General features: G+C 42.5%; 1 protein-coding gene across 7 annotated transcripts in view; it reads left to right on the top strand.

Moving 5' to 3' along the window:
• LYPD6B (LY6/PLAUR domain containing 6B) overlaps nucleotides 1–27,603 on the top strand; it is a 163,643-nt gene that overhangs the window by 84,940 nt on the left and 51,100 nt on the right. For all 7 annotated transcript variants that reach the window (XM_070423036.1, XM_070423032.1, XM_070423034.1 and 4 more), the window contains one exon: nucleotides 25,817–25,885. The gene's annotated coding sequence lies outside the window, so the exon portion shown is untranslated. The remainder of the gene's footprint in view (nucleotides 1–25,816; nucleotides 25,886–27,603) is intronic.

The raw sequence follows: 27,603 nt of genomic DNA, 5'->3' as shown, positions 1-27,603 counted from the left end.
CTGAAATATTTTATTGTGCTTGCAGGCTGAGGCATTAAGTGAAGAGTGTGAATTAATGGAAAACATCTAAAAGAAAACAATTTGTGAGGATGCTGCAGTCAGTTTACTAGTAGGATTCCAGCATGCCCTACTAGGTGTGGGTCCTCCACATTCTGCAGAAAAATTTGTCCTTGCTGACATGTGAAGACTTTATGAAAAAAGAATTATTTGCGGAAACAAGTGTAGATTTAAGAATACAGGCAAGAATAAGCTAATGGATATCTGCTTAATTGAAAAGTCTTTTGAACCAGCTTCTTCTGTGAAGAGGGAACAGTGCTATGAAGTATAAAGATGTAGTTGTTGCAGGAAAGAAGATTCATTGTTTTTTTTCTGTGTGTGTAGGAGCTGAGACAGACAGAAGACAATGAAAAATCCCTTGATACACAGCAAGAATAATGATTGGTTTTAAATGTGTTTAAATGACATATTTTCTTTTAAGTTGGATAATCAAATAGTAGAGAAAGGCTTAACCATTAGTTGAGTGGTTACTCAAGCACCTAGAACCAAGCTCAGCATAGCAGATGCTCAATAAATATGTGTGTGTGTAAGACTGAAACAATCATTATAATTCTTTAAACATGCCATGCTTAATTTAGTGAACTTTCTGTTCATCGATATTTAGATGGTTTTGATTTTTCTTTCACAAACAATACCTTTAGATGCTACAAATAAGTCCTTATGCATTCATCTTTGCACTTTATAAAGATATTTATATTATTTAATTATGATAGATTCCTGGAAGTGGAATTGCTGGGACAAAGGAATACATGTTTTAGATTTTGATGCAACCTTTCTGTGGGTGCTTTGGCACATCTATCAATGACACTACCTCAAAAAGCGGGTAAGATGATCTGTTTCATTGCAACCTGGCTGCTATGGAGTTATCAGGCTTCTCACTCTTTAGAGTATCATTAAATTCCAAAATTTGGAAGGCTTAGTGCTTTCTCCGGTATCTATCATCCTGCTTAGAAGCAAGGACGATATAGTATATTCTTTTCTCCTGGGTTGAGAGAGTATGTGATATTATTCAATGAAATCATTCTTTCTTAAACCCCAAGTTACGTTCTCTTTGCTGCACCCCTGTTTGTCATTGCTAACTAAGTACTGAGGGAAGAAAAAACTAAGTCTAGAATTAGTTGTACATCATTGGCAAGTGGGCTCTGACCACTTTCTGGGAAACTGTGGCTGCCTTTCTAAACCACATTTACTGTGGGAATGACCTGCTGTGGGAACTTCCGCATGGTCTCTTGTTCCAGGCTCAGCAGCCAGTGCGAGCATAACAGACTCCATAGTGTGTTCATGTTGGCTGTTAAGGATGCAGAGAAGAAGCTACTGACCTTGATCTTTGCCCCATAAGCAGGTGTGGATGGGGAAATCCAAGTGTGACCAACAGATCTTTCTACCTCATAAATACCGTAAAGGTCATTGACTTATTTCTGGCCTTTTGCGTGGGTTTTCAGCAGAGGATTTTAAAAACTCCTGGAAGCATGTGCTCAACATTCTCCAAAACCGTGTTTGCAGCAGTACTGTACCTTCTGAATAGTGTTCTCTTCTCTCTCCTTCACACATGGAAATTGTGCAAACCAGTGTATTTCCCTTTTTGCTCTGGCTACCTGGAAGTGTAGAGGCAAATGTAAATCTTAAGAACTCGTTCGTTCATTTATACAGTAAACACACATGGAGCCCCTATTCCATGGCAAGCACTGTGAAAAGTGATGATTTTGAGCTGGTGATTTTGAGCACAAAGACACAGTGTCAGCCTTCAGCAAAGCGGTTCGAGCTCCAGCTCTGGAAGGAATGGGTTCTGGCCCCTCGCTTTGGATACTTGCCCTGGAAGCGGGGAGCCCGGCCTTTCCCATGGAACATAACCCGTCTCCACTAAACTTATTAGCACTAGAAAGGGCACGGCTCCTTTTCCTCTCAGGTGTAGACAAAGGCTGCTGTTGTCCCCGGGTGAAGGGCCTTCGGTGGCTTGATTAGCAGACAGCCTGGCCTGCCCTGATTTTCAGATGGAGACCATCAGATATAATCTGCCGCCTCATTAGGTTGACACTGTTCCTGCCCCCTCTTGTAATAATGTCACTGGAGCACTTAATAATCAAAGGTAAATGCTGTAAGCATACTCTGCCAAGGTAACCCAGGGTCAGTGGTGACAGATGCTCGAAAAAGCAGTTGTTTCCTAATTCTCTGCTCTGTTTAAAATATAACAAGCAAAGAGATATATAGTAATTGGGCAGGTTTAAATATTAGAGGAACAGAACTTTCCGCAATTGAACTATTTTTAATATCTGATTCGAACTTGCAGTATTTCAAAATTAAGAGGACAATGAAATATATTGGATGATTGCCATGGTCTTATAGGAGAGAGCTTAATTATTCTAGAGAAGAGAAGGTTAGAGTGGGGCCCTGAAGTGTTTGAAGATTTGTAAGATGGACAGTATTTATGCACTCTTCCCCCTTTCCAGTGAAAACAGGAGAAATATAAGTCATATTGATTCAGGAGGAGTTAGGTTAGACTACACGAAGAACTTCCTGACTAGAGACTGGAAAAGCCCATGGGTGGGGAGTAGAGTGGGGCAACAGCAGCCTTTGTCTACACCTGAGAGGAAATGAGCCGCGTCCTTTCTAGTGCTACTAAGTTTAGTGGAGTTTATCAAAAGACATATTTTGCCTTTTAATAGTAGGCAGTTCTTTTCTTTACTGGAATTGAATTCCAGAAACAGTTTATTGGCGCGATACTAGGCTGTGTGCTAATTCACAAAAGTGTATAACGTGCCTCCAGGGACCCATGTGGATGTGGCAGGGGTGGGCCAGGTGTTTTATGGTTAGTGGGTTACAAGACTGTGGTGGGAAGACAGTGGAGCATTTGGCTTGGTGCCATACAGCTTACACCATCTTCTCTTTGGTCAGAGCTGGGGAGACTAGGATGATGGGTGAGCTTGTGACTCAGGCTTACCAGGATGTGGGGCTCCCTTAAAGAACCAAGTGGGGGTGCCTTCAGAGCAGAGCTGCCTGGAAGCGGTGGAAGGACTTCTCTCTGTCCCTGTGATTCTCTGGTGTAGGTTAGTGGCATTTCTCTGGTAAGGGAGGCCTAGAGAAGGTGAGTGGGAGAAGTCTAATAGATGCATCTGATAGGGATTGGGGTTGTCCCTCCAGGAGCCGGCAGCTGAATCCTTGACCCTCAGGGACTTAGCCAGATCTGACTCGTACCTGCTGGGCCTTGAGGGTCAAGGTCCCTCCCCTAGGCTTAGATCAACAGTTTTCAACCTTTTCATCTCATGGCACACATACACTAAATACTAAAATTCTGTGGCACACCAACAATATATTTTTTTGGCTGATCTGACAGAAAATAGTTATAATTTTCATTGGTCTACAAAAAAATTAGTAATTATCAACCCTTTTTGCTCCAATGTGACTTTAAAAGAAATCAGGTGTCATAAGGATTTCTGGTACCAAAAATTAACCAATCAGATGCAAACTTATAAGGCAACATGACCAATAAGATGTAAATCTACTATAAGACCTATATATTTATTGTTCAAGACAGGCCCTTCACACCAGATGACTATTGTTGTGTTGATTTTTGTCATTTCTTTATTTGACAATCTAAGGGAAAAGAGGTCAGTGCCCCTGACTAAATAGTCAGGTATTGCATGTTTTAAAAATTCTTGAAAATCGCTGGCTTAGATCAAATAACTTCTTTAAATGTATCCTTGCTTTTAGAACACTTCAGTAGCATTGGGTGTTTATTTCTCATACTGTCTGAAAATAAGGTTTTCCCTAACTTTTATGATTGAATGACCAAGAAAATAAATGCTGACTTTGAACCTGTATCGAGTTAGCCTGGAGAATTTTGACAAAATCATGGTACAAGTTCTTGCTCCATTCTTGAATCTGTTCTTTCTCTTTTTGCCCTATCTTTGATCATTGGTTAGGCATAAAAGAAGAGAAAAAACTGCAGTTTAAAAAAATAACCTATAGTAGATGGGGTGTGGCCAAAACATAAAGGAAAACTATTGCTATTGATTTCCCATTTGCAGATTTAATTTAATTTATGTGACAAACATTTATTTAGTGTCTACTGGGTGCTACCAGGTACTAGTGGATAGCAGTAAACCTTGCCCTCATGGGCTTACTTTTTAGTGTGGGGAGCAAACAAATAAACAAGGAAAAACATGTCAGGTAGTGAAAAGTGATGAAAAAATAAAATAAACCAGTGTAAGAAGGAATTGAGGGGCTGGCAGGGTAGTATTATTTCAGATTAGATGGTCAGGTGAGGGCTTTCTGAGTAAGTGACATTGGGGCAGAGATCTGAGTGAATCCAGGGAATAGGCCAAGTGACTGCCTGGTGGGGGCATGTAGGAAGGAGGCCAGGGGTTGGGCAGAAGGGGGGATGGGAGGTAGAAGCATCCTAGGAAACAAGAGTAGCACGTGGGAAGTTCCTGAGGCTGGGCCAAGCTGCGCTTTGTGTGTCCTTTGGGAATAGGATGGGGAGAGAGATCACAGAAGTGGCCAGGATTCATGGAGTTGGTTTGCCTAAGAGGAAGTTCTGCCCTGCAGTTCTCTGAGTGAGAACCTTTACGTGTCCCAGTCAGGTGCAGAACCTCTTGAAAACCTTGTTGAACGTGTTTGCTGGTTTAATTGCACAGACATGTCAGCCTTGACAGTTCATCAATAAAGGGATTTAAAGGGAATGTGCAAAGGAATTTGGAATTTCTTCAGTTTATTAGCTTCTCACTAGAGACTTAATTTTATTTTTGATGCTGGATTTTAAATGAGTAAGTAATTTTGCCTATTTATTATTTGAAGAGTAGTAATACATAAACAAGGTAAAATGCAGATATATTACAAAAATATATTTTTAAAAGTTAGTCTTCTCAGAAGCAAATACTGTTAGCAGATTCCTGGTATGTTTTAAAATGTAAATACCTTTCCTCTATTTATAAAAAATAATGATTCTGCACCCTAGCCAGTTTGGCTCAGTGAATACAGAGCATTGACTTGGGGACTGAATGGTCGAGGGTTTGATTCTGGTTAAGGGACTGCATGCGGGAGGTAACCAGTTGATATGTCTCTCTCACATTGATGTTTCTCTTTCTCTGTGTCTTCCCCTACCTTCCACTATCTCTAAAAACCAATGGAAAAATATCCTCAGGTGAGGAATATCAAAAATAATAATAATAATTCTGGCTATGCACATTGTTTCACATCTGGGAGATCTTGGAGCTCTTCCGTGTCAGTACATATGACATTGCCTCATTCTTGTTAATATTCGGTTATCTGAGAAGACCACAATTTAGTCATGCCCACCCTGATGGACTTTAAGAGTTTTGTATCTTTTGCTATAACAACCATTACTGTGATGGAAATCCTCGTACACTTTTCTTTTTGCACATTCATAAGTGTATTCATAGGAAAAATTCTCAGCAATGGATTGGTGGGCAAAGCGGAAATATGTATTTTAAATTTTGACAGATATTACCAAATTATATTAATTTACATTCCCATCCTGGCCACGACTCTTCTTTCACATCCTAACAACTTCATGTTCCAGTTCTTTCGCGTTTGCAGTATAACATGATATGTCCTTGTAGTTTACTATGCATTTCTCTTAGCGTGAAGTTGAATTCATAGATAAACAATATTGTACTTTGGTCGAGGAATGTTGTCTGTATGAGTGTGATTCTTTGAAATTTTTTGAGATTTCTTGGAAACTTGGGGCCCTGATAATTTTATACATGTTCCTGGAGCTTAAAAAGATGTGTTTTATTCAACGGGAGTAGGGTTTTATATGTCTGTAGTTTTGAACTACCGGTATATTTGAAAGTATTTCTGCTATGTTATTTTGTATGCATTAAACACAACCTTTTTCTTTTGCTATTTTTAAAAATAATGTCTGCCTTCGGTTGGATTAATCAGGTTTTTCCTTGTTCTTTCTTTTCTCTTACCTCCCTGGAAGCTGAGTTTGTTTCCTAGGGCTGCTGGAATAAAGCACCATCAACTAGGTGGCTCACAACAATAGGAATTTATTATCTCAGTTGTGGCAGCTAGAAGCCTGAAATCGAGGTATCAGCCAGGCTGTGCTCCCTCCCAAACCTGCAGGGAGTCCTTCCTTGCATCCCGGTTTCCGGTGGTTGCTGGCAGTCCTTGGTGCTCCTTGGTTTGCAGCTGCACCACTCCAGTCCCTGCCTTTGTGTTCACAGGATGTTCTCTGATCGGTCTCTGTGTGGTTCCCACTCTTAGCTTTATTATCCCCTTCCTCCTCCTGCTTTGGGTTTACATTACACTTCCTTTTCTAATACCTTGAGGTGGGAGCTTAGATTATTTATTTGAGACATTTCTTCCTTTCTAATGTTGGCATTTAGTGCTATATATAAATGTCACTCAGGACTGCTTTATCTGGGTCCTACATATTTTGATATATTGTATTTTCACTTTCATTCAGTTAAACATAGTTTTAAATTTCTTTTAACGCCTTGTCTTTGACCCATAGATTATTTAGAAGTGTGTTGTTTAGTTTCCAAGTGTTTGGACAATTTCCTGTTATCTTTCTGTTACTGATTTCTGGTTTGATTCATTGCGGTTGGAGAATATACTGTGGTTGATATAAATTCTTATACATTTGTGGAGTTTGTTTTATAGCCCATGACATGGTCTTTCTTGGTCTGTGCTCCATGAGCAATCGAAAAGATTGTGTATTCTGCTATTTTTGGGTGGAGTGTTCTATAAATGTCTATTAGATTCTGCTGGTTGATGGTATTGTTCTTTAGTCTTGCCGACATTCTGTCTAGTTGTTCTATAAATCGTTTAGAGAAGGTCAACATATTTTTTTAAAGTTCTCTCCAGAATACATCCTTCCTCCCTGAGGACTAAAATGTTCTCTGGATTCACAAGGAGCATTTCTATTGACCATCTAGAGCACGATGGTTCAGGATTCCCCTCCTTCCGCCTGACATCCTTCACTCTTGAAAGCAGACTGCACATTTCAGCTGCTGGAGTGAATTAATTCACTGCACAGTGAATTAATCGCCACTGGAGGGAGAGAAAATGGTAGTGTGGTTTGAAATTCCCACACCTGTACCGCTGTTATAGTTAATCGATTTGCAAACATTTAGGAATCGTCTGCTCTAGTTCGTCTTATAGACTCAACCTATATACTCAACCCTGCTGCATGTCAGAACCTCCTGGGGAGCTTTTACAATAATACTGATGTTTTGGCTCCCACACAAGACCATTACATTAGAATCTCTGTTGGTGTGGTTCTGAGCTCCCTGGTGAGCTCATTTCCTAGCCCAGGCATGGCCCAGAAATCGCCACAAATGTTTATTAAGCACCTACAGCCTGCAGGTCTTGGTCCCATAGCACTTACTGAGGGCCTTATACCTGGACTCAGTTAATATTTCTTAGACTGGTGGGCTGACTCATAGATCACTGATAAGCTGCCTGGGATATGAGTGAAAAAAGTTAGGAGTGAGAGAGGGAGTTGGAGGGTGGCAGCCCAATGTTTAATTAGAGAAACAAGAGATGTTGTATCCTTAAAACCCAACCCTTAATTTTACCTTTTTTGTTTGTTTGTTTGGTACGTACTCTGATTGACAGCCTCTCTCCCTATGGACACTTTTCTAATTTAAGGCATTCTCTTGAACTGACTAAAATTTTTAAAATATTTACCTTTTCCTTCCCCATCTGATTAAAAGCTACATCTATATCATAAAAGGTCTGTGGTCGTGACGCCGTAATGGCGGAATGACCAAACAACGGATCACCAGGAGGTGCGTGGAGCACCTCTCGCAGGCCAGGATTCGCAGCTCCCATGGCGAGGCAGGGCTTGTGCAGGGCTGGCAGGGGTGGGGTGGGGGCGCGTGTGGCGAAGAGGGTGCAGCAAGGCGGGTGGGGGGGCAAGGGGGCCACGTGGCGAAGAAGGCACGGGGGATGGGCATCAGGTGGGTAGGAGCAGTGAGTGTGGCACGGGTCCCCAGGTGGCGAGTGGAGGTGCTCCCGCTGCAGGGGTAGGAGTGGGATTTCATGTGGCCGGCGGGGGGTGGGGGGGTTGGGGAGGTGCGCGGGAAGGGTGCAAGCTGGGAGCATTGTGGTGTGGTGCGTGCGAGGCATTGCGGGGCGGCAGACATGGCCCTGATGGCAGGCTAGGCCTAGGGGACCCTACATGCACACGATTTAATTGTGCGCTGGGCCTCTAGTATCTTAATAAAATTCTTCAGGGAGTACTGCTATTAAAAAAAATTAATAAACTTTTTAGTTTAGTTCTAGATTTTTTTAAAAGCTGAAAAGACATAAGATTCCCATATACTCCATGCCCAGTATCCACTATTAACACTTACATCAGTATGGTGCATTTGTAATAATTATTGAGCTAATGATACATTAGTATTAGCTAAAATCCATATTTATTCAGATCTCCTTAGTTTTTACTGACTATTATTTATCGGTCCCAGGATCCCACTAGGATACCACATTAAATTTATGGACTACCTCTTTTTAAAAAGTATTTCTTTTTTTAAAAATTGATTTTCAGAGAGAGAGAGAGAGAGAGAGAGAGAGAGAGAGAGAGAAAGCAGGAGAGAAACATTGATGTGAAAGAAAAGTATCAATCAACTGCCTCTTGAATGCCCCCTACTGGGGACCAAGCCCGAAACCCAGGCATGTGCCCTGACAGGGAATCAAACCAGCAAACTTTTGGTGCATGACACAATGCCCAACCAACTGAGCCACCTCGACCAGAGTGGACTACCTCTTTTTTAAAATTCTTTTAAATTTATTTTTCAGCAAGTTTAATTGGTAGCTTTTCCCCATATCAGACAAGAAGATTAACACACTTTAATTCCCTTTGTTTTTTTTTACCCAAACTTCTTAGCTATTAGTATATAAATTTTCATTCCACTCTTTTTTTGGTTTGTTTTTTTGAACTTTATTTTTTATTGTTGACATTATTACAGATGCCCTCTATTTTCCCCCATCCACCCAGCCTGTCTCACACCAGGCCTTCACCACACTAGTGTCTGTGTCTTTGGGCTATGCATATATGCATATAAGTTCTTAGGTTAATATCTTCCCATCTCCCCTTCCCTCTGAGATTCCACAGCCTGTTCCATGCATCCATGCCTCTGGACCTTTTTATTCGTCAGTTCATTTTGTTCATTAGATTCCACAAATAAGTGAGATCATGTGATTCATGTCTTTCTCTGACTGGTTTACTTCACTTAGGATAATGGTCTCCAGGTCCATCCATGATGTTGCAAAGGGTAAGAGATCCTTCTTTTTCATAACTGCATAGTATTCCATTAACTGCATAGTATTCCATTCCATGTAAATGTACCACAGCTTTTTTTTTTTTTTTTATCCACTTATCTACTGATGGGCACTTGAGCTGTTTCCAGATCTTAACTATTGTAAATAACACTGCTATGAACATAGGGTGCATATATTCTTTCTGCTTGGTGTTTAGGGATTCTTAGGATATATTCTCAAAAGTGGGATTGCTGGGTCAAAGGGAAGTTCCATTTTTAATTTTTTGAGGAGACTGCATACTGTTTTCCACAGTGGCTGCAACAGTCTGCATTCCCACCAGCAGTGCACGAGCGTTCCCTTTTCTCCATATTCTCACTTGTTGTTCGTTAAGTCATTGATGGTAGCCATTCTGGCAGGTGTGAGGTGATACCTCATTGCCATTTTAATTTGCATCTCTCTCATGATTAGTGATGAGCATTTTTTTCATATGTCTCTTGGGCATCTGTATGTCCTCTTTGGAGAAGTGTCTATTCAGGTCCCGTGCCCATTTTTTAATTGGATTGTTTGTCTTCCTTTTGTTGAGTTGTATGAGTTCTTTATATATTTTGGAAGTTATAGAAGGTTTCCCTTTTCATTTTGGTGATGACTCCACCTTGTTTTGAGGAATATCGATGCCAATGAGTTTATGATCTGGGCAAGGATATTCATGGGAAATGGCTGTTCTCTTGGTCTTCCTGTGCTGAGGACATGAAGGAAAACCGCTTCCACACCACCAAGTTTTGACTATACCATTTGATAATTTTAGAAATCTGCCTTCTGAAATTGCAAAATGATGTTTTCTCAAATTACCCCATCCTCACCCCAAAAGAATGGCAAGGAAAATCAACCGTGGGTGACAAAATCTTGTTTCAGTCTTTCTTGGTAGTTTCTATACCCAGATATCTCCATCCAATTTTCAGTCTTTAGAGGAGCTTAAGAAAGAGTCATCACAGATGCAGTAAGTAAGACCCACAGAGTTGAATTGTTTTCTTATCTGCAATTACAACTACTTAAATGCTAAGATCTGAACAGCTGCACAAGAATATTTAACAGATATCTTGGAGCCATTCCCACTTTTGATAAGACTTTTAAAAGGCTAGCTTATGGAAATCCATAGTAAATGGTTATTTCACGTAAGAAAGAAAAACCAACCTGAAAAATTGACAAGAAATGAATTCTCTGGTTTCCTTAGCTGCTCATTTTAAGTCACTTGAGCTGGGGGGGGAAACCACAGTACACAGCATAACCAGGCGCCTAAGAGTAGTCAGCAGGTACTGCAGGGTGAGGAGAAATCAGTTTGAAGGAAGACTGTGAGGAGATGTCACCTGAGCTCAGTCCTGGAAGATGAGCAGGATTTTTTGTGCATATATTAAACTTGAGGGTGTATTCAGAACTGTGTTGGAACGGGGACCCCAGGGTGAAATAAGTTATGACCTGAGCTGACAGTCTGGGAGGGTGGAGATGGACCGAGCAGTAAGTTGCAGTCTAGTACAGGGGATGGCAAACTACAGCCTCTGGTCCACAACCAGCCCAGCACCTGAGCTGAGAATGATTTTTACAAAGCAAAGAGGGATGGGTGTGTGGTCTCCCTAGCACTGTTTTATTGTGTTTTTGTTGTTGTTGTTTTTTTGGCTTTTCATGCCCGTAGTGGAGCTCCTATCTGGCCCTTTAGATGAAAGGCCTAGGATTTTATGGGTTTGAATTGCAGCATACTCCTGGGGCTACAGAAACACAGAGAGGGGACAGTTGAATCCGCCCAGGGAAATGAGAGATGGCACCCACAGTAGAAGAGATCCTACAGGAACCAGCATCTAATTCCTCTTCTGCTTGCTATGCCTTCATATCCTCCATCCTTGATTGCTTATCCTTTAAGGGTTAGTTGTTCCTTCACCTGCTCTTTATACAGTGCGGCTCCTGATGCTCTCCTTGTTACTGCCCACTCATTGTGTCCTCTGTGCCTGCTTCCCTAAAGCAGGGTTTCTTCACATGAAATCAATGGATGGGGCTCAGGGTTCTGAGCACCCCTCAACTGAGAGCAAACCGATGCTCATGTGCATTTTTCTGGGAGGAGAGTTCAGATTCTTTAAGAAGCCCATCATTCAAAAATGTTGAGAAATCCAGTTTTGAAGTGGGTATCTGAAAACTCAAATCGTTACTGCTGATGGTGGGCTTTGACCAGATCAGAGTGAAGTAGAGGGATTGTGAATTCCTTTCTGTAGTCCCAGTCAAGATTATAATAGCTCTGCCCACTGGTTAGACATGTAGTGGTACCTTCCTCTCAAAGCTCTATGTGCTTCAGCTGCAAGTGCAGTTTCTCGCTTTGGAGGGCATCTGCCTGGATGCTCCATACCTTGGAGTCTGAGAGAAGGATTCAGGTGTCAGAAATGTAGTTGGGAGAGGAAGCCCAGGATGGTGAGGGCGAGGAAGAAGAGAAGCAGGACGAGGGAAGACATGGGCTTTACTGAGCTGGCTGACACCATTCCCAAGCTGTGAAGAACCATGTCTGTCTCTTAGCAGCCTGTTCACTGGCTCAGCGCATCTCCAGGGACGCTGGGGCCACACCTAGGAACAGTTCCTAGGACAGAGAAAGGAGGGCGGATTTATCTGCCGACCTCACTCCCATCTCCTTCTCACCTTGGTAAAGTTCTGTCCCAGGAGGTGCCAACTCTGCCTCACTCCAAGCTGGCACCCTGCACCCCAAGGACTGCTCAAGAAGCAGGACCCATTCCTCCCAGGACCTTCTCAGCGGAACAAACACAGGAGCAAACGTAAAAACAGAGAACGGAGTAGGGAAGAGGACCGTCCTCCTGAAATTGTGTGCTCATCCTTCTGTCTGTGCCTCCACCTGATATTTACAAAGCCTCTAGTCCACGCCAGTGGAGATACAATGGTGACACAGGCCCGGTATCTTCTCTCGCAGAGCTTAAGATTCAGCGTGGGAGACAGATATTAACCACGTAGTCACACTAGCAAATGTACAGTTGCAACTGTGTTCAGTGCTCCTGGGAGAGCGAAAGTACACTGCCCGAGAGCCTTCATCAGGGGGAGGTACATTAGTCAGACAGGTTGGGGAAAGCTTCTGTGAACTGAAACAGAAAGGACAAGTATGGGAGAGGGAAGACCTTTCTAGGTGGGGGCCTCCATGCCCACAGGCTCTGTGGTAGGCGTGGTGAATATGAATGCCAGGAAGGAGGCCACTGTGACCTGGGGAGACAGAGCCCAGGGCAGAGAGGTGAGGATGAGGATGCAGGGCCAGGATGGCTGTGTGAGAGGAGTTTTGCTTTTCTTTGAGGAACAATGGAAACTTTTTGGCGGAATTTAAGTAGAGAAGTGTGGGGATAGAGGAAATTTGGAAGGCCTAGGCAAGAGGACTCCAGATAGTGAAGATCCTCTCAGCTTCAGACTGTCATGCCAGGACTCTGGCTGCTGGAGCCATTCCCATGAAACCCAAGTGTTAATGACCCTAGGGAATGTGAAGGAAAAGCGACTCCAGGAAAATCCCTGAAGTAGCAAAAATGGGCATTCGAGACTTTGGGGCTGGTGGTCATGGGAGACCCTCATACTCATCTGCTGGCCTGAGGGACATTTTTCAAATGCTGCAGAGCTTTTGAAATTTTTCTAGATGACCTCTTAAGGTTTCCTGACAACATTGTTGGGTAGGGCAAGAAACTTGAGTTGCCCACATGGGAAGTTCTAGAACTGAGTCTAGCATACAGATCCCTCCTGAGGTACCATCCCACACATGGCGATGCTGGGAGATGGTCGGGTGGAGGGCTTCTCCCATGCAGTCCTGGGCCAGGACTCTGCCCCAGGTTCTCAGTGCTTCCCCCAGACCTTCCTGTGCCCAAGGCCCCAGTACTGCCAAGCGGCTTCTGGGAGCTCGGGGAGAGATGTGTGGCCAAACTGCACGTTCACAACAAAACCGCTTACAAAGGGGACACCCTACCGTGGGTGAAGCAATTTGAGAAAGAACTTTTTCCATCCAACTACCAAGTTCCCTTTGGCTCCTGATAAACAGAAGTATCCAACTCATTAGCCCAGGGGAAGGTGTCTCGGAAAAGGGCAGGCTTTTCTGTCTCTTGCAGAGCTCTGAGGGGAATTTAAATTTATTCTGATTTGGCAGGAATTTATGTACATATTGTGATTACCTCCAGTCAGAGCAGATTGTCTGACGCTTCATGTGCTGCAAGAAGCCTTGGGATTGGGCCGAGCAGGCTGGGCTAATTACAAATTTATGCATAGAAAGAGTGTGTGTGTGTGTGTGTGTGTGTGTTTCTAATCAACTCAAAGATGGTTGTAGTCACATGTTCTGAGCTGTGGGTAGTTTTGATTCTTCCTCTTTTCTCCAGGATATTTCAGGTGGCTGCAAGAGCAGACCTCCCTCGACCCATTGATCTGTATAGTTTCAATGCACAAGAAATAACAGGGAATATCTATGCACGACTCCAGTTCCTCCCATTCCCTGCAGTGTTCTGCATTCTTCCCTTCTGACCTGGGCAGCTGCACGGGAGAAGTTGATGTAACATGTCAAATCTTGGGTACTGCTTCTGAAAGCTTTTAGGTGCATGGTTGCTTAGTAATCCTAAGCAAAGTGTGTTACACCTTCCCAGAGAAATTCACAGTTGGGTTTGGACAAATTGGAAGACTTAAGAAAAGAGTCATAAAGGTGATTAAAGGCCGGAGGGAGAGACTGAACAGAGATTAAAGGAGTGAAATTCGGATCTTGGCCAAACGACAGATGTGGGAGGTGCAGAGGGCAAAACACTTAGAGGATGATAAACTGTTGGGACAGGAAGAAAGAGTGGCTGTTTCAAGGCTCTTAACCTCTCTTTGGGTCATGGGCCCTTTTGTGAATCCAGGGATAGCTCTGAGCCCTTTCCTCAGAAGAACGTCCAGGCTCACACACAAGGGGCCTGTTTCTTTCTTGCTCCCGCTCTTGGCTCCAGACATGTGGTTTACACACGTGTCTGGACTTGCCAGATGATTTGGTTTTTCAAGACAAGTTAAAAGTACAGATTATTATGTGAATTTTTTAATTTTTAAAATAACTGTGCTGGCCAAATTAAATATCTCTGTGGGCCATTGTAGTGAGCCTCTAGATTGCCATAAAGTCTTCAGCTTCCTATAGTCCAGGGGTGGGTAAACTTTTTGACTCGAGGGCCACAATGGGTTCTTAAACTGGACCGGAGGGCCGGAACAAAAGCATGGATGGAGTGTTTGCGTGAACTAATATAAATTCAAAGTAAACATCATTACATAAGAGGGTACGGTCTTTTTTTTTTTTTAGTTTTATTCATTTCAAACGGGCCAGATCCGGCCCGCGGGCCATAGTTTGCCCACGGCTGCTATAGTCTCTGAGTTCCTTGGATTCATCTGTGTGGTTTGGCTCCACGATCCTGTGTGGGAGCCTGATTCTTGGCTGAGCTGGGCTATAAGTTAAGTGCGAGCAGGTGGGGCTTTTCTGTAGGTGATGGATGGTGAGCAAATATGGGCATTTCTCTGGGGCACTTAGTTTTTCTGGAGGATTGTTCAGTCTCTCGGAGGGATGAGGGAGGCGGGTGTGAAGGATGATGGAGGAGGAGGAAGTTACGTGGTTCTGTAGCTGAATGCTGCTGTTCTGGGAACAGGCAGTTCAGTAAGCAGATTATTGCTAGTCCATCAGTGTTTAGTCCTACACTTCATCCCCCTGGTCCACTGTCTGATGCCTTTGAATCCAGTGAATCCTCTTGTGAAAATTTTCCAGGGGATGAAGCCCTCATCTTCTGTAGGATTAGATGCTTTACTACACTGGGTTGAGGAGAAGCTCTGGGTCTAAATTGCTCTGCCTGCTTTCAGTAATCTCTCTGCTTTCAACATCCTCCCCTGCCCTCTTGTGTCCTGGAGCCTTCTGGTGCTCAGCCCCTAAGGATTCTACAGAACAAGTTAGTTTGCTCTTGTTGGGATCCTACTCTGCAAGCTGTTGGTAAGGCCAAGAGTATCATGAGCTAAGTTACATTGTTTTTCTGCTTTATATTCTCCAAAATCTCTCCTCTGCTGTTATTTTCTTCTACTCCTCTTTATCTTATTAAAGAAAAGTGTAATAGTTTTACTATTTCATAGTTCTAGCTATTTAATAGTTTTAGCAGTTGTTTTAGTAGGGAGTCGGGCAGTAATGTGTTGTTGGTCTGCCATTTTTAACAGAAAGTCTTCCTATTTCTTCACCGATTCCCTCTTATTTCTTCAGGATCTTAATTCATCTATTTTTATTTTCTTATCTTTTCAACTCTTCTGTTCTAAACCCAAAATAATTATCCCCCAACCATTCTTTTCATGTTTTTCCTACTATAGTTGACATTCAATACTATATTAGTGTCAGGTGTACAGCAGAGTGGTTAGACTTTCATATAACGTACAAAGTGTCCCACCTGATAAGTCTCTGACACCATACGTAGTTATTACAATATTATTGACTATATTCCCTTTGCTGTACTTTACATCCCTGTGACTATTTTGTAACCATTCTTTTTTACCTCATTTTTCAACACTAACGAGTAGCTTAATGTTGCTGCATCTGGTATTTTTAACCGATGTCACCGTCTGACTTCTGCCTCCATGATTGCTAATATTCTTTGAAAGGTCACTGATTCTCCAATTTAATGATGTCTTTTGGTCCTTCTCTTCAGTGTCACGCTCTGGTCACTGAGGATTCCTGGCCCCTGATCCCTCCAGTGGCTTCCTGATCGCAGTGGCCCTTCTACTTCTGGCCACTCCTGAGCCTGCATTCTTCATCTGCTCTCTCCTACACGTATGATCCCCAAAGACCTTCCCTAAGCCCTCTTCTCTCTCTTCTGAAACAGGCATATCCATTTCCATGTGCACAGCTGTTCCTTTAAGTAGGGAATCCTGGATCTGTACGGTGAGTCTGGATCTCCTCCCTTGATCTAGTCCAGGACATGTAAGTGCCTGTTGGGGAAACTTACACAGAGGTCCTGCTGAAACTTCAAAATCACATGTCTAAGACCAAATGAGTGTTCTCTCTCACAGCCTGTTCTTCCTCCTGTGCTTTCCGTTTTTGTTAATGGTGTCACTGTCCTCCAGTTCACTCAAGTGACCATCCTTAGGGCCATTTCTTAGCTACCACTTTTTCTCACCCCAGAACCTAATTACTGTAGTTACAAAGCCCTATTGCTTTTATCCTCACAGGGCCTCGGACTCTGTCCCCCATCATTAATTTCCATTACTACTACCCTCGCTTAGGACCTTACCACCTCTTGCTTGAATTATCTCAAAACGACTTCACTGATCTTCCTACCTCTGCTTTTTCTTCTCTCCAGTTCATCTTCCACACCAATGACTCCCAAATGTAGATCTAGTGACATCAAAGTGAAATGGGATTTTTATAAAATGCATCTTTCTAAACACCTCTACTCAGTGATTGTGATTAATTACATCTGGGTGGGATGCAGGAATCTGAGCTTTTAAAAATGCTTCACAGTGAGTAAAGCAAATTTAGAACAATATTTACTGAGTGTATCATTTATATAATTTTAATTAAAGTAGTAATGCATAACATACCTACATATTTCTTTCTTTGTAGAATCATGGGTTATAAGGATACTCACCAAAATGGTATTATTTTGGGGAAGGGAACAAAGGGGAGGTCAAGGGCAGGAATAGTTTATTTCTCTTAAACATTCTTAAGCCAAAATGGCAAAACATCAACATGATTTTATTATGAATGGAGAATTGTTCTGTTATTATGTGTGCTTTTCTCTCCATATTAAGCAAGTTTGAATCTCTCCAGATGATTCTGATGCTGATCCAGGTTTAGGTTCTGTGATACCATGGAAGTGATCATCAGAAAATGCAGATGTGACCACATCACACCTGTTTGAAAGCCTTCCTATCTCCTACAGAGTCAATTTTAAATTCCTTGGCTTAGCATCCAGCTGGCATGGCTTAGTGCTTGAGTGTCGACCTGGGAACCAGCAGGTCCTGGTTTGATTCCCAGTCAGGGCACATGCCTGGGTTGCAGCTTGATCCCCTGTAGGAGTTGTGTGGGAGGCAGCCGATCAATGATTCACTCTCATCATTGATGACTCACTCTCTCTTTCTCTCTCTCTCCCTCCCTCCCTCCCACCCTCTCCTCCCTCCCTCCCTCCCTCCCACCCACCCACCCCTCCCTCCCTCTGTGGAATTAATAAAAATATATGTTTAAATTCCTTGGCATAGCATACAAGATGTTATCCTGCCTTTTTGGCCTTGCCTTCCATTACTCGCCATTCACTCAGTCAGTGGGAAAGAAATCTCTGCTCTTCGTGGAACCTGAGAAATGCCATTTGCTTTCACTTGACTCTGTGTCTTGCAGATACTATTTCTTCTGTATTTTATTCTCTTCTCTGACCCTCTTCCCATCTTTTCCTCATCAAAATATTGTTTATCTCTCAAGATATATGTTACGTTTTACCTTCTCTAGGAAACTTTCACCCCTTTCAAAAGCTTCCTTCCCCTGGGTGGGTGGCTCTTTGTTTGGAAAGCTGTCCTGATGCGCCAGGGTTGTGGGTTCAATAGTCATGGCAAGTGCAGGAAAGCAACCAATGAATCCATAAGTGGGGGTGGAGCAATAGATCACCACTCCCTCTCTCTTAAAATCAATCAATAAAAATTAAAACAAACAAACAAGAAAACCCAAAAGCTTCCTCTTCTGCACTTTCCATAGATCTCCACTTATACTTATTACTCATTTTTGTGCTCATTTCATCCTCAAATGTAAGCTATGTGCAGGCAAGGACTGTATTTTTCACTTACTTGACATATATTTTACCAATCAGATATTTCTAAGCACATGTTATATGGAGGCACTGTGCTAGATTATGGGGGGATGCACATGAGTAAAACAGGATTCCATCCAGATTCTGTCATGAGGTTGATGACAAGTGCTCAAGTCATTAAGGGGAGGAGAGAACAAGAATGTCTTATCTGTCAGGCTGTTAAATTTTAAAAGAAGGAGGAATCCAGTGTAGTTGATGAAACTGGACAAAGACTTATGGATGAGTTGTCTTTGAGTTGAGCTATTTTGGGTGAGATATTGACAAGGAGACATAGTCAAAAGGTTGTTGAATTAATAAATAAATCTCAGGCAGAGGGACTTCAAAGTCTTGGAGGCCTTTGAGGAGCTATTTAAGAACAGTAAGTAATTTATTTTGACCAAAGCCTGGACCAAATGGAGGGGAGCAGTGGAAAATAAGTCTGGGAGAGGTTTGGGACTCAGTCTAGTAGACCCAGATGCTGGGCTATAAAAAAGATTGGGCTTTATTTGGTTAGAGACCACTGAAAGTTTGTGTACAAGGTTGTGGCATGGCCAGGCTCTATTAAGACAGCAACAGGTAGGATAGTCATAAAAGGAAGCTGGGAGAACAGGTAAGAAGAAGTCATGATCTGGTCTCAGACAGGTGATCCAAGCTGGACCAGGGTGGTTGGGCAGCAGGCATAGAAGAGAGGAGATAGGCATGGGCAATTCTGCTGAGTAGATTTGATTCAACTTCACTACTGTGGATTATGGATCTGATTGGAATTGGGGGGGAATGGGGGTGGGAGCCCTTAGAGATGACAGTTCAGCCTGGGCCCTCATTGGGAGTGAGTCTAGTAATATGAAGAAGAGCATTGGGAAAAGGAGAGGGCTTGTGATAAAAATGATAGGTTCTGGTTTTGGGATATTATAGTGGATTGAATAGTATCCCTTACGATAGATATAGCTCAGTCTCAACCCCAAGTATCTGTAAACGTGACCTGATTTGGAAATAGGGTCTTTGCAGATGTAATTAAGTTAAGGATCTCAGGTTGAGCTCATCTCAGATTTGGGGGTGGGTCCTAGGTCTAATGACTAGTGCCCTTATAAGAGAAAGGAGACAGATATTTGATTCAGAGACACAAGAAGAGCATGTGAAGACAGAGGCTTAAGACTGGACTTGTGTAGCTATACACAAGACATTGGAGGCACCAGAAACTAGGAGGAGACAGACATGGGGCAGATTGTCCCTCCGAGAAGTTTTGGACTTCTGGCCCTCAGAACTGTGAAAGAATAAATTATTGTTTTAAGCCACTAAGTTTGTGGTAATTTGTGAAGGCAGTCCTAGGAAACACACAGATATGCTCAGATTTTAAAACAGAGGACAAGAATTTATCAACCTCGAAGCTCCATCTGTAACTTTGTTATTCTGTATGATGCACTGGGATCACCGTGGTCATTCATTGTGAAGAGCCTGTTGCTGATTTAGTTTGGTGAGGGGGTGAGGGCCAGGGGGAGGAAGTAGTTGTTTTGTTGATTAAATGAGGCAGGTAGAGTGGATTTGCTTCCCTACAGGGAAAAATATTTCAAAAGCAAGAAGCAATCAGTAATTGAGCCTTTACTGAGTTTCTGTTTTGTGTTCCACACTATGCTGGGCATGGAAGGGTATATAAGAATAATATTCCACATGGACTCTTGAGATGCTCACAGCTCAGTAATTGAAACAGAACCATTAGCAAGGCTAATATGTAATCAGTCGTTAAGAGGTGTAAGAAAGATCGAATTGAATGAGGAATTTTCATTTTTAAAATTTTATTAATTGGATACTTGAATTGTTTCAGAATTCATCACTGAGTTTCAGATTCTGTGGCAAAGTCACTCCATAGAGTGTATCCCTTGATTCTGAAAGTCAAATTACCCTTGGCTTGATGTATGATGCGTGCTGATTTAACCACAGAAACTTGGAATTTGTAGGCTGAGAAATTAGCCACCCCTCCCCCCCTTTTTTTTCTTGCTTCCTGGCTAGGAAAATGCTGTGCAATCCTCAGAATCAGCAGGGGTGGAAGCACAATGACCCTCCAGTAATGGGAAGGGAATAAATCCAAGTACTGTGTTATCTAAATGGTTTGACAAGTTCTCATTTGCCTAATTGCATCAGTCTGCCCTCTCTCTTCCGTGGGCTGGGACTTGGCAGGCCTGAGTGTTAGTGTGGGTGTTAGTGGTCCCCTGCTGCTGGAATGTGTCCTGGACAAGAACCCCCAGCCCTTCACTGCAGCCTAGAGAGGACCCAGGGGCCTTGTTTGCTGACACCAAGAGTATTTGAGGGCATTACTTCTAATTGTAGGAGATTTTACATTTGTTTCTGGATGCTTCTAGGCAAAGCTATGTCGAGCTTGTGTTGGCTTTGGGGAGGTGACGTGAGCTAGACTGAGAGCTTGGGGATACTAATGGAGTTGGGACACTAGGATGGGCTGGGTGATCCCTCGTGTTCCCACTGTTCCTTGTGACTTACCTCCGACAGCCCATCTTGTTATGACCCCCCTCCGAATCCAGCGTAGTCCATCCAAGTCCTAGCATCTGGAGCCAGACCTAATACTCACCTGTGCTGTAGGACAAACATTATCTATGGAGAATACGGAATTAAACTATGGTGCTTGTGGCTCTCAGCACTAACAAAGGACATCAGTCAGCTCTCATGTATGAACTTTTCCAGTGAAGGAGAAAGTAATTCTTTGTGACTCAAGTCTCAAAGCAACTGGGAGTCCTTTTGTCTTTATTAATCTCTTGCTCCAGACTCGCTTCAGTAACATGTAAGGCACTTTGGCTTGTAACTCTTGTTTTTCTTTTTAGGAAGAGAAGGAACTGAGGTTGTGTAAGCCAAGGCATCTGAGCCAGCCCTGGGTATGGAGGCATGAGAAATGAGGACACGATTTCTGGATACAGTATCCCGAAGATGCTGTTAGCAGGGTGGCTTCTAGTCGGCACAGAGCATTTGAGGAAGGCTGGGAAAGTTCCTATCATGTGGAGACCAGGGTCCTTGGGACCTTGGTTCCATGTTTTGGAGTAGGGGGTCTTCAGGGCATTTCTGAGGTGTTTCTACTCATCACTTTCTTTGGATTTATAGATTACCCTGTTGGGGATAAGAAGATGAATGACATTAAGACCCTGGAGAGGGGTAGGCAACAGAGTATCCCTGCAAACTTTTGGCTCCTTCCTGGGAATATGGTATTCCGAGGAGAGAGAAAAGGGGGAGGGTATTGCTTATTTAGGGTTGCCATAACAACACCACAGACTAGGTGGTTAAACAACAGAAATTTCTCTTCTCACAGCTCTGGAGGCTGGAAGCCTGAGGTCAGGATTCGGAGGGGGTGGCTTCTTCTGAGGCGTCTCTCCTTGGTTTGCAGGTGGCTGTTCTCTCCCTGTGTTTTCACACGGTGTTTCTTCTGTACATGTCTGTGTCCAAATATTCTCACAGAGGGACAGCAGTCACACTGGATTAGAGTCTATTCGAAGGACCAACTTTTAATGTAATCACCTCTATAAAGACTTTATATCTAAATCTAGGCACATTCTGAGTTCCTGTAGGCTAGGACTTCAACTTAATGACTTTTGAAATGAGAAGGACGATTGAGCCCATGCAAAAGGGAATTGGCATTCTACCAAGTTCAAGTTTAATTTTATAACTATTCTTGAACCCTGATTGCCTTGTTGAGGTTCTTATCTTTGAGAATGGATCCAGGCCATGAGAACTGTTCTTGAGCATGTGTGTGGCATCAGAAAGGCTTGAACGAATGTAACACAACTTGGAGGGTCATGATGATTGTCACAGATAAAGTTTTAGTGCTCAAGTTGTGCCCCTTATCTACTTCTAGAGTGTGTAAGACGGATGCCCTGAGAAGAAGGGTTGAATAATTACTTGGGACAAAGAATTCAGTACCTTCTTGTTGGGTGGTTTCCTGTTCAGGCTAATTTGAGATCCTTTGTATTAGCATCCTAGTTTCAGTCTGTTGGGGCCAATTTCTACAACCCATGGAAATGTCTCCTGTTTTAGAGCAATGGATTCCCTAACTAGCTACTGAAAAGAACAGTCTTAACAGTGTTCATTTTGTTTTTATCTAAAACAACAACAATCTCTTGCTCTTGAAATCAGTCTTAAAAAAACATACAGAAGGAACTCAAGACTAAATTATCTATACTTCTCTAAAAGATCTTTTGCTGTTTAGATGACATGTTCCTGGCTAGCTGAGCACCAAACTAGCGAATGAACTTCAGCTCATCCATGTGCTGACAGTCTGGGTGACTGCAAAGTCCTCCCAGCTGAGCAGTTAATGCTGAACAAACTGACCTGAGTTCTCTGTGGCTCTTAATTTTGCTTGTAGTTCCCTTGCCAGAGCGCAAAAATGACTATTTTCATCACCTTCCTGGGGACATCTTCTGATGACTCACACTGGGCCCCTCTTGTGCATCTAAGTGCACAGTGGCATCTCCCCTCTGTGCCATCTGCTCTTCTATACACTCTGAAGATGAAAAACAGAGTGGAGCGCAGCTTCTTGCTTTCTCTTTCAACTATTCAGTTGTTTTGGTCGAGATAAGCTGTCTTAAGACCCATGTTTCCACCTAGAAGGCTGGTTACCTTATTTATTTTTTTACCTTATTTATTTGCCCAAGAAAGCATAAGCTTATGGATGGCAAGCAGGTTGGGGGAGACATGCTTTTCTAGTTGACTTTGTTTGGCTATTTTATCTGCAGTACTTCATAGTAGTTTCTCTGACTTCTTGACATCAGCTGTATTTATATAAGCTTATCATCACCGGGTTGGTGGTCAAGATGGCACTTAAGCTTTAGATACAGTAACATGAAGAATTCCGCATAGTGGGGATATTCTTATCTCACTTCAGCTTTAACTGTAAAGAACATTAATTAAGATTGTGGGGCAGATTTACCTAACCCTCAGGGAAGAAAACCCATTTAATAGGCTTTAGTTTTCTTGCTGCTGCTACTGATTCTGAAACTAGGATTCATATGATTAATTGGTTCCTTGTGGAGTAGCTCTTCTGCCTCTTATACACGGTTCTTAGAATAAAGTTAATATGGAAAACAATCAAACTTTTCACATTGTAAGTATTTGATCATTGTTAAATTAGTTAGATAAAAATTGATTCCTGGATAAACAAAATGTGGTATATACTTGCAATGGAATATTATTCAGACATAAGGAAGGAATGGAATTCTGATACATGATACAATATAGATGAACCTTGAAAACATTATGCTTAGTGAAATGACCTAAAAGGACAAATGTGTGGTTCCATTTATATGAGGTCCCTCAAATAGGCAAAGTCATAGAGATAGAAAGTAGAATAGTGGTTATCAAGGGCTGAGGGAAAGGGGTAATGGGGACTTACTGTTTAATGGATACAGAGATTCTGTTTGAGAGGATGAAAAATTTCTGGAAATGGATACTGGTTATAGTTGCAAAACATCGTGAATGTGCGTAATGCCACTTAACTGTACTCTTAAAATGTTAAATGGATAATTTTATGTTATGCCATATGAAAACATTTAAAAAAAAATTGATTCCAAAGCAGGAAGGGTATATGACTTCTACATGCAAACATAAGCTTAAACCTGAGCTTATAAACCTTCTGAGGGCAGTCTTTCTGTGATCTGCCCTGAGTCAGCAGCAGAGAAAACCTTCACTCCAGGCTGTGGCAGAGACCAAAGTCTCAGGCAGTTGTAGCCTGATTCCCACCCAGCTTTTTGTTGGGAGAAATGATCATATTTATGGGAAATATCTCATAGGATATGGAATTCATTGTTCTTCCAGAAATTCTCCTTTTTATCCCTGGATCCAGCCAACTGCTGTGTGCTTGGATCCCATTTTGGCTTTGTATCTGGCCCCGAGGGAAGCGACAAGAAGCTTTATAGGAGACTCCCTACTGTGTACACTTAGAGGCACTATCAATTATTACCGACCCCCCCCCCCCCCCACACACACACACCTCCCAATGTGGGTGACAAAGGATACTTTAAGAATTTACCCAAGGAAGGGACACTTTGGGAGAAATTTCTCAATGATAATAAAAAGCTAGGCAATATGTACATTGTATTTCATCTAAAAGTCAATGTGATTATCTTACGTCAGTTTTCTTCTTTGCTTTGGCCACTAGGATACTCAGAGCCCAAGTTATAACCATGTCAAGTAACAGTTTACTACTTTATAACATACATTTCTGTAGGCCAACTTTTCCTCATACTCCTTTTTTAAATGCTGTCTTCTTTATGTAGTATACATGTATTATAAGTGACATTAGATGGTGTATATGTATGCTCATATGAGAGAGAGAGAGAGAGAGAGAGAGAGAGAGAGAGAGAGGAGAGAGAAGAGAGAGAGAGAGATGTTTATTTTAAGGAATTGACTCACATGAGTGTAGAGGCTGGCTGGTTTGAAATTTGAGGGCAGACCAGCAGGCTGGAGACTCAGAGGAACCTCAGTCTTTACTCTTAAGACTTTAGCTGATTTGATGAGACCCACCCACAATATGGCGGGTCATCTGCTTTACTCAAAGTAGTTAATCACATCTAAGAAATATCTTTACAGCAATATCTAGATGTGTTTGCCAAACAGCTGGGTACCATAGCCCAGCCAAGTTGAATAAGCACATACCATTAACCATTGCAGCCCTGGTTGGTGTGGCTCAGTTGGTTGGGCGTTGTTCTGTGCACTGAAGGGTTGCCCATTTAATTCCTGGTCAAGGCACATGCTTGGGTTGCTGGCTGGATCCCCAGTGGGGGACATGCAAGAGGCAGCAGCTGATCGATGTTTCACTCTCACATCAATGTTTCTCTCTCTCTCCATCTCTCTTCCTCTCTCTCTAAAAATCAATTAAAAAATTAACCATCACAGTTAGTGATATACACTGAGTGGCCAGATTATTATGACCGGCCAGATTATTATGACCATCCCATCAGTACTTCATTGACACTTCCAAAAATACTGAATATTGAAAACTTCCTAAGCAAATACTCTCACAGTTTTTTTTTTATTATTATTATTATTTGTATAACTAATGCACTTCATTGTACTGATGAGGTGGTCATAATAATCTGGCCACTCAGTGTAAATATATAATATAATTTTTTAAAATTTGGGCATAATTGTTATTTGTTTTTTCCATTTGCTTATTTGAGTGCATGTAGAAAAAGTTTCCAATTTCCTCTCACCTCCTCATCCAGATTCAAGCCTCATGTTGTCATTATTTCATCAGCTTGTAGGGCTGCCTTCCAAAGCAGATTGGTTCAACAGCATAGAGTCTGCATTGTTGTGGATGTGTTGAATGTGTGAATGTGTTGACTTGCCAACATACCCTGATGTAGGTCAGTGTTATACCGAGTTCTGCCAGATCCTTGCTAATCAGCCATTTTTGTGGAGGGACGTGATGAGCTATATGATTTCACCAATTATTACCATTCCCAATTAGTTAGGGCCCAGGTGCGTGGTAATAGAATGTTAGCTCACTCCCTCTCTTAACAGCAGTTCCTGACTTGATTCTGAGGATTTCATGCATTTGATATTGTTCAATTGGTTACATTGCTGCTGTTCAACTCTGCAAAGCCCTCAAACATCTGGACACTTGCCTTTTGCGAGGAAGCATTCCAGCTGTTCAGGAATCTAACTCATTGCCAGCACTGGCTCTTACCTTATCCTTTTATCTTTGGCAGACTGGCGGCTACTTCCTTTGGGCACAGACCTCTTCACTGCTGGAGGCCGACACCACGCTCTCTCTCAAGGTAAGAATTGAAGTGATTACAGACGACCTCAGCGTTTCATTTGGAAGCTTTGGAGTAGGTTGTCAGGGACCCACATGCCCTCTTGGGTGTCTTGAGACTCTGTCTTTAGTCCATCACCTTGGTAATGTGCCAGGCTTTCTATCCCATTCTAACCCTTCCCTGCTCTCTGCGGTCCTGGCATTTCAAAGCCTGGCTTGGCTTTATTTCCATTTCTGGTGAACCCAAGGAGAGAGTCATGCTCAGGGGATGATCAGGGGATCACAGACTTTTCTAATTTGGTCAGTTAGAAGAGAACCTTCTAGAGTAATCGTCTCAGGTATGGGGGTGAGACTAGCTGGGGAGTAGGTAGGAAGTGATGCTCAAAAGTGTCTATGTCAAGTGAAATACATTGCTAACTTCACTTAGTGTCTATGTCAAGTGAAATACATTGCTAACTTTACTTAGTAAGTGTCTGCACTGATTATTGAGCATTCATGATTAGAGGACATTTAAATGTTAAGGATTAGAAACTATCTCCTGATCTGAAATAGGATGAGCGTGTTACTCTCACAGAGAAGAGGCAATGGCATCCATGCGGACACCTTTAAAGTTGTGTTTTACTGATGACTGCTTTTTACTTCGTTTTGTTCTTTTGGTTTAGGTGTGGTGCTTCAGACACAGGCTGATCAGGTTCAGTTGTTAGGCATGTCTCCTTTTTCCTAGTGAGAAAACTGAATCTGGGATCTGTTTTTCTGAGATCAGGCTGCTAAAACCAAGGAATGTCTTTTTGAGGCTGCAGGGACCTGAGCCTGGTCTGCTGAGTAATCTCCCTGGCGTGGGCTCTCAGCGCCCAGCCCAGAGGCCCTCTGCTTGCAAACAGACCTCCCACCTTGCATCTGAAGGGTGAAGGAGGCCGCTTCCAAAGGAAGGTGTCTGAGATTGTGAGCTGATGGGGCCTGGGCCATGTTTACCTTCCTGTTTCTTGTCTAAAGATTGGATTATTAGCATCTGTGTTTATTAGTGCTAATTATGTGTTTCAAGTACAAAGCCATATTCTGTAGATGTCTACTAAGATTCTTTGCTCCTTGGTTTATTTAAAAGGATGATATTGTACTACCCTAATTAGGTCCAAGAAAACAAGTAGCAATCTGTATGTTATCATCATTGTTACCCCTCAGGGAACATTGGGAGGTGTGCGAGCTGTTACTTCAACTTGTGAGTCTGCTATTAATAAACCTGAAGTATAAGGAGATCAGAGAAGTGAGGGTCCAGCAATGAGGCATATGGAGAGTATTGGGTGATCTTCCAAAGCAAGGAAACTTAATGGCTTCTTAGTTATAGTGTTAAACACCATGTCAGGAACAGCAGCAGCATCCTAATGATAGTCATAATAATAATGATAGCGATGGTAATAAAAAATAATAACTCTAATATTTATCGTCTCTGTCACCACCATCATGACAGCTAACATTTACTGGCTCCATTTTCTGCCAGGCACTAGACTAAGCATTTTATTTGCACTATTCTCTCTAACCTGCATTGCATCCCTATGAGGAAGGTCCTATAAACTTCTACCTTGTACAGGCAAGGAAACTGAGGTTTAAAGAGATTAGGTGAGTTGCTCAAAGTAAGACAGCCCAGCAAAAAGTGGCAAATAGGGATGTAACTGACTGAACAGCACAGCTTGGGGTCACTCATGCTGTAGTCTAGACCCATGTGCACGTATTTATGGCTGGTAT

This window comes from Myotis yumanensis, unplaced genomic scaffold (genome assembly GCF_028538775.1).
Source record: "Myotis yumanensis isolate MYYU_CA2020_CCGP unplaced genomic scaffold, mMyoYum1.0.hap1 SCAF_8, whole genome shotgun sequence".
Lineage (NCBI taxonomy): Eukaryota > Metazoa > Chordata > Mammalia > Chiroptera > Vespertilionidae > Myotis > Myotis yumanensis.
This window is presented reverse-complemented; position numbering and strand designations above follow the sequence as displayed.